Source organism: Octopus sinensis, linkage group LG5, assembly GCF_006345805.1.
Source record: "Octopus sinensis linkage group LG5, ASM634580v1, whole genome shotgun sequence".
Lineage (NCBI taxonomy): Eukaryota > Metazoa > Mollusca > Cephalopoda > Octopoda > Octopodidae > Octopus > Octopus sinensis.
In genome coordinates, this window is record NC_043001.1 from 43,433,878 (window position 1) to 43,444,689 (window position 10,812).

The window sequence follows — 10,812 nt, forward strand, 5'->3', positions numbered from 1 at the left end:
CGGCGGCTCCATCAGATGATGTCAGTTGGTCATCTTCGAACCGAAGGACGAACATTATTATTAACATTATTATGTAAATATTATACATGAATAAATATAATTTTCATATCCATTTATGAGTTTACTCACATCAATTGTTGTCAAAGTAGGACGTACAGGTGTTGCACATACATAATGAACAGAATAACTTTATTCATTTACTTACATCACACCTTTAACATCACTTAACATTTACAAGTAAATACTCAATTAATGAATATTGTATTCCTTAGAAATTCCTTCACAGCTAAAGCTTTACTTTTATAACAGTATTTATGTAAAAAGAAAAAACTATTTGCAAAAGTTTCATTTATTTGACTCTGATTTTTTTCCATTATAGGATAATCTGTAAATTGTCGATTTGGTTATAATCTCAAAGAATTTGTGTACAACTAAAATGACTTTCATCATTTTTTACATCATCTTTTGTCCAGAACATTTTGTTTAAAATGATATCTAATTTCATAAATTTACTCAAGAAAAGAATGTATCTGTCTAGGAGGTCTTCTCTTTGCTAAGTTGGAATTGTGGTAAGATGGTTGAACAGCCTCATAGAATATAGGATTTGAAAGAACTGCTTTAGGAACAAATAAACCTGAGAGACTTATTAAAGAGTATGAAAAATCTCTACAGAGCATTGAAAGTAGATGAATCCTATTAAATGCCATTTCTAAATGTAACCATCATGTTGATACGGTCCTCAAAATTTCTCTGTGCTCAGTAGCAAAAACAGCAACAAACCTTTTGAACTCACACTTTTGCTTTGTACTTTTATTGAAAAAATAAATCATCAATGTTAAAGTTTACTAGGTTGAAACCATATGCTTCTCTAAATATGGTTGAAGTAAAGGAAACATTATTACATACCACATGACAAAACAATATAAGTAGCAGCGCGTTTGACTGAGAACAAGAGATGAGAAATCAAAGAAAGTTGAAAGGTGTTGTTTATGAGTTCATGTGGTGTCAGGAAATTAATGAGAAATTGTTATAGTTCTTTGGAAGTTGTTTTGGATTGGTTACAGTTGTTGGAAGAGTATTTGGGAATATATCAAGTGGATTGTATATTACACTGTTATTAGTGCATGGTACTAAGGTGACACATACAGAAACCACATTATAAAAGTGGCGACAAGTGATTTGAAGCTTATGTTGGTCATTAATAATTTTTTCATTTATGGAAGACCTATTAGTGGACATATTACAGTTGTAAAAGGAACAGTAATGGCAGCAACAGGAGTTGCACCAACTACAACACAGTCAGTTGCTGAAACTGATGTTGAAGTCAGGAAACACTGCAAGTTTGTTTTTGCCAGACAGCGTAGTGAGTGCTATAACTCAATTTAGTTATAACCCAGAGGAGGTTATAACTTTTTTGGCATACTTCAGAAGATATGAAGAAATTTTCAAGGAAGAATGCAAGTGTTGAACAGATGATGAAAATGTGAGACTACTATCATGGAAATTAGGTCCTTTAGAACATGAAAAATACTGCAATTTTATCTTACCAGAAAAAAAAAAACAAGTGAAATTTGTTTCAAGGAAACAATTGAATTGCTATCTAAAATGTTCAGCAATAAGAGTTCCCTGTTTAACACTTGCTGGGAGTGTTTCAGCCTTGTAAAAGAAGAGGATAAAGATTTTGTCAGTTATGCTGGAATTGTAAGTAAAATGTATGTAAAATTTAAACTGAAGGAATTATCTGAGGACATGTTTAAATGCCATGCCTTTGTGCAAGAATTGATGGCAAACAAAGATGCAAAATACATACACAGATTCTTACAATCCTAGAACAGAAGCACCAGAATTTAACCCTGCAGGCAGTAGCAGAGGGATGTAAAAGAATGATCAATTTGTGACAGGATGTAAAGAAAACTGAAGAAAAACTTTCTGTCAAGCACAGATATGTCAACCAGAAATAAATAAAGATAAAAGAATGTTATAACCAAATCCATGCTATGGGGGTGGAGGTCTGCATTTTAAGAAAGATTGTCCATTTAAAACTCGGATATGTTTTAGTTGTTAAAAAATAGGACATAAAAGCTCACACTAAATAGTGAAACAAAAGAGGTCGGAAAAAAATTCTAAAAACGTTTGCTCAACAGAAAGTTGTGATGACACTGCAAAAAGAAAGTATGTGTATGTATAAATAAATAACATGAATGTGAGACTATAACTAGATACAGGTAGTGAGAATTCAATTATTGATACCGACACGTGGAAGAAAATTGGGAAACCTACATTAAAGAAAACATTGAAAAGTGCACGAGGCGTCACAGGTGAAAGATTACACTTCTTAGGTGAAATGATAAAGTGACATTATATATTGTGGTAAAATCTGTAAAGCAAAAGTGCTTGTGTTAAAAAATGCAACAAACTTGTTTGGTTTATGGGACCTCCCCACAAATCTATTCTGTAAAATCATAAATGATTGTTCCTCCAGTAAGAATAAGGCATCAGATGAATTGAAGAAAAAATTAAAAATGCTTTTCTAGTTTGTGTACTAAGACTGAGGCATGTTTCCAAATTAAAGAAAACACAATACCAGTGTTCAAATCATAAAGCCCTAGCTGTGATAAAACATGTTGAGGAAGAATTAGACAGATTAGAGAAAATTGGAGTCATCCAAAAATGGCAAATGCAAAATGGGCAGCTCCAATGGTGTGCATTAAAAAAAGAATAACAAAATCAGGGTGTGTACTGACTTTTCCACTGGCTTGAATGAATATCTGAAAACATGTCACTATCTGCTACCTACTCCGGAGAATATTTTTGCAGAGTTAAACAGGGGTAAGATATTTTCTAAATTGGACCTCTCCGATGTGTACTTACAAATTAGAGTAGACGAAGAATACTTAAAATATCTAACAGTGAAATACCCATAAAAGACTATATAAATATAACAGATTACCATTTGGTCTACAGGTTGCATCTGCAATTTTTCAACAGGTTATGGATGCAATGTTAGCAGATTGTGAATTCACAATTCCATACCTGAATGATATATTAATTAAAAGTGAATCTCATGATCAGCATGTCAAACATGTAAAATGTGTTTTTCAAAAAATAAGGGATTACAGTTTCACATTGAGTGAGGAAAAATGTGAATTTTTCTTACTTAAAATTAAGTATTTAGGACAAATTATCGACATGAATAGATGACGACTGGACCCATTGAGGGCAAACCCAATTAAAAATATGCCTCCAACTAGTATAATGACCTTACAAGCTTTTCTAGGTCTAGCGAATTATTACCAAAATTATATACCAAATATGCATGAACTGAAAGCTCCACTAAATAATTTGCTAGAAAAGGATGTAAAGTAGAATTGGTCAAATAATTGTCAAAAGGCATTTGATGATATTAAAAAAAAATATTAATATCAGATTTGGCACTGGTTCATTTCGACCCTGCAGTGGTGATTGTTGTTGCTTCTGACGCTCCTGACTGAATACGGCATAGGAATAGTAATGCTACACAAATATAAAGATGGTAATATGAAGGCGGTGGTTCATGCCTCACTTTCTCTGATAGCTGTAGAAAAAAAAACTATAGTCAAATAAAGAAAGAAGCTCTTGCAATCGTTTTTGCTGTGAAGAAATTTCACAGATTTTTGCATGGTAGAAGTTTTCGGCTACAAACTGATCACTGACCATTATCATCAATTTTGGGGTCAAAAAAGGAATTCCTACCCTTACTGCAAATGGGTTTCATTCAATGCAAATGGGTTTCTTACGACTTTAAGATGGAGTATATACCTTCCAAGAGGTTAGACCTTGTGGATTGTGTATCAAGGCTAATTCCAAAAAATACAGAACTATTGGGTTGTCCAGAAAGTTCATGCCAATTTTTAAAGGAAAGAAAAAGGTCAATAAATATTTGCCATTACATTTTTAATCAACCAAATATGAACCATTTTGTTGTACAATGCATCTCCATCTTTCCTTTAACTTGAAAATACCCACTTCCCAGAATTGAGGTGGTTTCACGGCAAGAATTCATCAAGGTATCTTTTTACGTCATCCATGGAATTGAAATTTTTACCATTAGACTATTCTGCAGAGACCTGAATAAGTGGAAAGCTCATAGTACAGAATTCCTTTCCAATCCCACCAGACACAAAGCAAGACTTTTTTAGGGTGAAGATTCGCTTTTGGGGTGGCTAAGGGTGGCTCATGTTGCTTACTCCAAGATCAGTTTCTCTGAACATTTCGGTAGATAATCCATTTCTCATCACCTGTCACAATTTGCTTTAAAAAAGGTGCTTTTTCATTCCATTTATAAAGCAAATCACAGATGGAAATGCAATCCAAAAGGTTCTTCTCACTCAACTCATGTGGTACCCAAAAATCATAACGATTTGTGTACCCAAGCTTTACCAGGTGCTCATGAATGATGGATTTTGATAGGTTGAGTCTTTCTGCCAATTCTCATGTTGTGCAGTGTGGGTTATTCTCAATTAATGACTTGATTTGGTCATCATCTGTATTGGATGGTCTGTCTGATTGCTCTTTATCAATAAAGCTACAATCTCCAGCTCGGAACCTTGCAAACCACTTCCTTATGGTTCTTTCGGATATAGAAACATCACTGTAAACTGCGCATATTTCTTTGGTTACTTGTGAGGCATTTTTCATTTTACAGAAAAAGAAAAGCATCAAGTACTGAAAATGAACTTTCTTATCTTCCATTTTAAAGGGTTACAGAATTAACACAGGTTATAGGAACGTAACCCTTCTTCCATGAAAAGATAGCTTAAACTGTGCTCTAAATGGAGATGTAGTCAAATCCTATTTTATGGACTCAACCATGTTCTAAAATAAGTGGAAAGGTAAGCTACTATAAATTGGCACAAACTTTCTGGACAACCCAATATTTGAAAGTACTCTGATTGCCATGTTGTGAGTGAAAAATGAAATAAAAAACATTCTGTGTAATGTCTCTCAGGATCTGCCAGTAACTGTTCAAGATATAGAATTAAAGTAAGAGAATGACAAATTCATTGCAAAGATGGAAGAAACATTGAAGGTAAAAGAAAATAAAAGTATGCATAACACAAATGCAAACCATTTTTCTCTTTGTGATAATGTGATGTATGGTCAAAGAGCTGTAGTGCCAGTCGCACTACAAAAGCATGTGTTAAATGAATTTCATATGAGACACCCAGGGATTTCAAGAATGAAATCAGTAATATGGGGTTATGTGTATTGGCCTACTATGACCGTGATAGTGAACAATTGGGGAAATTCTGCAGAGGTTGTGCTCTCACCGAAAAGTCACCACCAGTGAAATTCCAATTGTGGTCTAAGACAGACAATCTGTGATCCAGGCTACATATAGATTTTGTTGGACTGATAAATGGCATGTATTATCTGATCATAGTAGACAGCTATACCAAGTGGCTGGAGATATGTAAATGCAGCCAACCAACCTCAAAGGTAACAATAAGGTTCCTTCATGAACTTTTTGCTTGATGCAATGTCTTGGGCACCATAGTATCAGATAACAGAATGCAGTTTTTGGTATATGAATTAAAAAATTTCTGTGAGAGGTATGCAATCAATCACATCTCTACTTCGCCCAAGAATAAATGGGCAAGCAGAAAGGTTCGTTGTCACATTTAAGTAAGCACTAAAAAAAAGAAACAGGAAATGAATTAGGCAATGGTGCAGCATTAACTCAATTCTTAGAGGCTCACAGAGTAACACTTAACCTGAATACCTGTTCAGGCAAGTCACCCATAAAGCTGTTTGTCTAGAAGATAAAATCAATTTTTGATAAATTGTTACCTACAAAAAATGGATCTTTTCGGTTTGAACGGCAGTTCAAACCGAAAAGATCCCAAAAAACTTACAGGGAAAACCCAAGAAACACAACAAAGTATTTTAATGTGGGAGATAGGGTTCATTTCAAAATATATAAGAATGGAATATAGTGATGAAAAGAATAGGTAGTATGATGTACATAATGAAAGGTCAAATAGGAGAGCACAAATGACATTTGAACCAGTTGAAGACAAGACATACCGAAGAAAGAGAAGAAATATTGATGGAAGTTTGTTATGACTTGTTTGATGTTCCAATGCCAAAAGAGGTTGAACCTAGGCGAATCAGCAATAGAAAATGTAACCAAACAGAACAGTGCTCACTTGCTTAATAAATATTGCTTTCATTATTTTATCACAGTCATAATCTCTCTTTTTTAAACAAACATCAAGCTATGTTTAATGTACAGAAAAATAGCAGTGATCACATAGAGATATTTTAATACCTAAAGCTTATGAAATAGCCATAGCGACAAATTCACTTGCTAATTCTTAGATAATGACAGAAAGGTAATGAGTCACATGAGTTCGAAGCTTCAGTAAGTTTTAATAAGTTGTCCAATATAATTTGTTTTCAGTATGTGTAAACAATAAATTGAGGGCATTTACATAGTGAGTTTAAGTCAACAAAATACCTGATTTGCTCATCTGAAATAATGAAATAAAACTTGAAATGAAAAAATTGCAATGAATATGTATTAAGTAAATTATCATTAATGAAAACAATTAGAGGCTGGAGAAAGAGAAAGTGAGAGACTGTGTTGAAAATGAAAATGAAAAATCTTGCCAGAACATAATATTGTTTATCAAATGTTGAAACCTACTCTGCAGTGAATGTAAAGCTTGGCAACAAATATTTAAATTTGTGATGGTAAATAATAACAGATGCTTCGAAAGTGCTTTTTATTAATACATATAAACAGGGAAATTTATTAAAATTTTCCAGAGAGTCAAACCTATAATATGGCTATTATGGAGGGTGTGACTAACTAATGGACATTACAGACATTTATATGTAGATATATAGCTGAGTCAATCTGTTATATATACTTATCATTAATAGTTGGTAGAACTTACATAGGTGTGCATAGATAGATAGATAGATGAATGGACACAAACACACCACACACACACACACACATACACACACACAAGTCTGGTGCTGTGAGAAATTATACCAGTATAGTAAAGAATTTTCATTTTATCAAAATATTCATTTAACAAACTCCGGAAACTGATAATATTCTTGAAATTGAGCCTTGTATCAAAGTTATACAGCTATTTTGTGTGACAGCATGCATTCCTTCAACACAAACTCACTTAAAAATTATACCAGTATATTAAAAAATTTTCCTTTTATCAAAAATATTCATTTAACGAACTGTGGAAACTGATAATGGTCTTGAAATTGTGCCTCATATCAAAGTTATATAGGTATTATTAAATTATCATTAATGAAAATAATGGTAAGAGAGAATGAGAGACTGTTCCAAATAAAAATGTGAAATGTTGCCTTCAATGAATTAATATTGTTTATTATTAAACATAAAAGTCTACTCCACAGTGAATGCAATGAATATTTAAATTTATGAAGAATTGGATGCAGTGAATGCAATTTGTGAGAATTTGGGGTTAAAAAAAATTCAATAAACTTCAGAAATCGAAATCATAGGAAATTTCTTAGAACATGAATTTATAAAAATATTTCCAGATGGTCAAGCTCTTAATATTACTTTCTCTTTAGTACTATTAATAATTGTTACATACCGAATTTATAAGCAGCTTTCTCCATTATAGTATATACTAGCAGAAAGACCACCCTTCGGGCAGTTTTCTGCTAGCCCCTTGATGATATTTTCACATTTGATACCCAATTCTAATAATTTTTATATTTTACATCTAATTATTTCTTTGTATAGTAGTGCTCACTTGCTTAGAAAATATTGCTTTTATTATTTTATCACAGTTATAATCTCTCTTTTTTAAACAAACATCACAGTAGTCCAACTACAGAAGGGGGAAGCAGTTTGTCAAGTTTTACCTTTCCCTCAAAGCAACATAGAGATTTCAATTCAGCAGCCCATCTGCAAATTTTGCAGGGTGTGTGTGTGAGAAAGAGAGAGAGAGAGAGAGAGAGAGAGAGAGAGAGAGAGAGAGAGAGAGAGAGAGAAAGAGCGAGAGAGAAAGAGAGAGAGAGAGGGGGGGAACATTGCATATGTGGAATGAAATAAACAAGAAATGAAAAAATCATATAAATAAAAGGGCATTACTACAGACGTATACACCCCCACAACTTTGCTGCCTCATAACATCCAGAAAAATGAATACCTTTTAACAAAATTTTCAACAAATACCACTTAGATGTTGTGGCTTCAGGGTATATATGGATTTATGAGAAAGAATTTTTTCAAGGGGGTGAAGAGGGAAGCTTCGGAAAATTCACATGATTTGAATTTTTTCTCTCATAACTTTCAGGAAGATGGGTATCATTTAATGAAAGTTTATACAAATCCCTTTCAAACAGCATAGATTACAATTATAAAGAAATTTGTAGGGAAAACGTTTTGGGGATTTTCCCCATTTTTTTTAAGCCACAGCCTTCAAAATGATGGGGTTGAGGGGGGCATCTTTGTATGAAAGATGTTTTGAAAGCTCTTTTTTTTTACACCCTCCTTATCATCCCTCTCCCAACCTATTTTGGCTAATATTTTTTTGCATTTCAAAACCATGGGAAGAGCATTTTTGGTAAAAAAAAACCCAAAAATTGTTAATATTTTCAGAGGGAAAAGTGAGGGCGATTTGGCTGTTGTTTCTAGCACATTCAAAGACAACCCTCCTGATTTCTCTACCACTCTTGCATGTATTTGTTGTTTTTCAATATTTTTTCCCCATAATTTTGTGGAGGTCAACTTTGCCTTTCATCCTTTTGGGGTCAATAAATTAAGTCCCAGATGCATACTGGATTGATCTAATTGACTGGCCCCTCCCCCCAAATTTCGGGCCTTGTGCCTAGAGTAGCAAAGAATATTTTTCTTCTCATAAATACATTTATATGCTATAAAAAAGGAAAATTTGAGAGATTATGAATTTTTTGCAACCCTTACTCACTGTCCCTGCTTGTTTCTGTTTAGAAATTAAAATATTGGAGAGCTTGAGATGGTTATTGCTGGCATTTATTCACAGTGATTTAAAAAATGACAGAGATATACTTGCATTGCAAGTGACTTGATCTGAGGTCATCTGCTGAAACAAAAACGATTGCAGCATGGAAGAAGTTTGTAAGCCATTCAAGAAAACACGAAAACCATTAGTTTCATGGTGCTACTTAAATACAGAGGTTCCGATGCATCTATGTAACAATATGAGGGGGAAGGTTAGTTTTTAGGGTTAGTTTTAGGGTTAGTTAGGGTTAGGGTTAGGGTTAAGGTTAGGGTTAGGGTTAAGGCTAGGGTGTCATTACATGTCCACACAGCATACATTTAAAATGTTTTGTATGTAACACCTGTATTTAAGAAGCACCATTAATGGACCTCTGTATTTTAGTATAACCAGTTTCACCTCAACAATTAAATTTCATTGGTGTCAAAATATTTTTGTCGCTTTGAAACCGCAACCTGTTCACTGACAAAACATCTCAAAAGTGATACCACACGAAGTTTTGTCAGTGAGCACACACACACACACACACACACACATTGCCTTTCGTTTGTGTGTATGTATATCTATGTGTGCGCGCAAGTGTGTGTATGTGTCATTGTTGAAATCCCTTGTGCAACTTGTTTGTGCATATATTAGCTTAGTGATACAGAATGTTTGGAAACTGAATAAGGTGCAAATTTCAAGTAGTTGTTGGTAACTTTTTTCCTCCTCATCTTCTAATAGTAATTACCCAACTTTCTAGGCTCTTCTCACAGCTATCCTGTGTTCAAAAATTATACGGGTATTGAAAAAAATTTACATTCAATAAATGTTTTTACATTATGTATACATTAATAAAATAACCGGTTGGTTTTCCAAATAGTGAATTAAAACTTAAAAGACAGAATGAAAGGCTTTGCAAATGAAAATGGAATACTTTGCAGTGAATGCAATGAATATTTAAATTTGTGAGAAATTGGAGTTTAAAAATTCAATAAACTTGAGAATTCAAAATTATTGGAAATTTCTTAGAACGTAAATTTATAAAAATATTTCCTGAGTCAACCCTTTAATAATTACTTTCTCCGTTATATATATATATGCTAGTAAAATTTTCATTTTGGGCTATTTTTAAAAACATAATCTATGACATTTTGAAAGTTTTGAGCTACTTTTTATTAAATTGATCTGGCAGTCCAACTATGTAGCACCTTGTGCAATGCAATCTCTAACTATGTCCTCAGGTCGTCCAAAGTAAATTTGCCACACACACACACACACATTTTGGTTTGTTTACCTCCAGGTAAGATAGCGGTTTGGCAAAAAGAACTGATACAATAAATATCAAACTGAAATAAAAATATAAATAAAGGCAAGACTTCCTTTTGTACCCATCCCAAAAACGCCCCTTTTAAAATTTAATTTCTTTTTCTACACAAACCCCCGTTTTCAGCTACACAGAATATGAATCTGCAAAAAAATTGGCAAGAATGGGCATTTGGAAATTACCCCCCCACCCACCAATTTCTTCATTGTTAACTTTTTTCAGAAATTTTTTTTCAAAATATGTGGAAAAATACAGAGATTCTGAAAAAATTTTTATAGTTAGGGTTATCGTTAGAGTTTTAGGGTTAAGTTTTTAGGACTAGGGAAAAAAGTAAGAAAGGAAGAAATTTGGGGAAGGGGAGGAGGAAGGAGGGGGCAAAAATTTCAAAATACCGATTTTTGTCAATTTTCTGGAATCTCCGTATCCGAAAACGGGATATTCTATCAGAAAAAAATATATAAAAAATAATTTGAGAGAAAATGA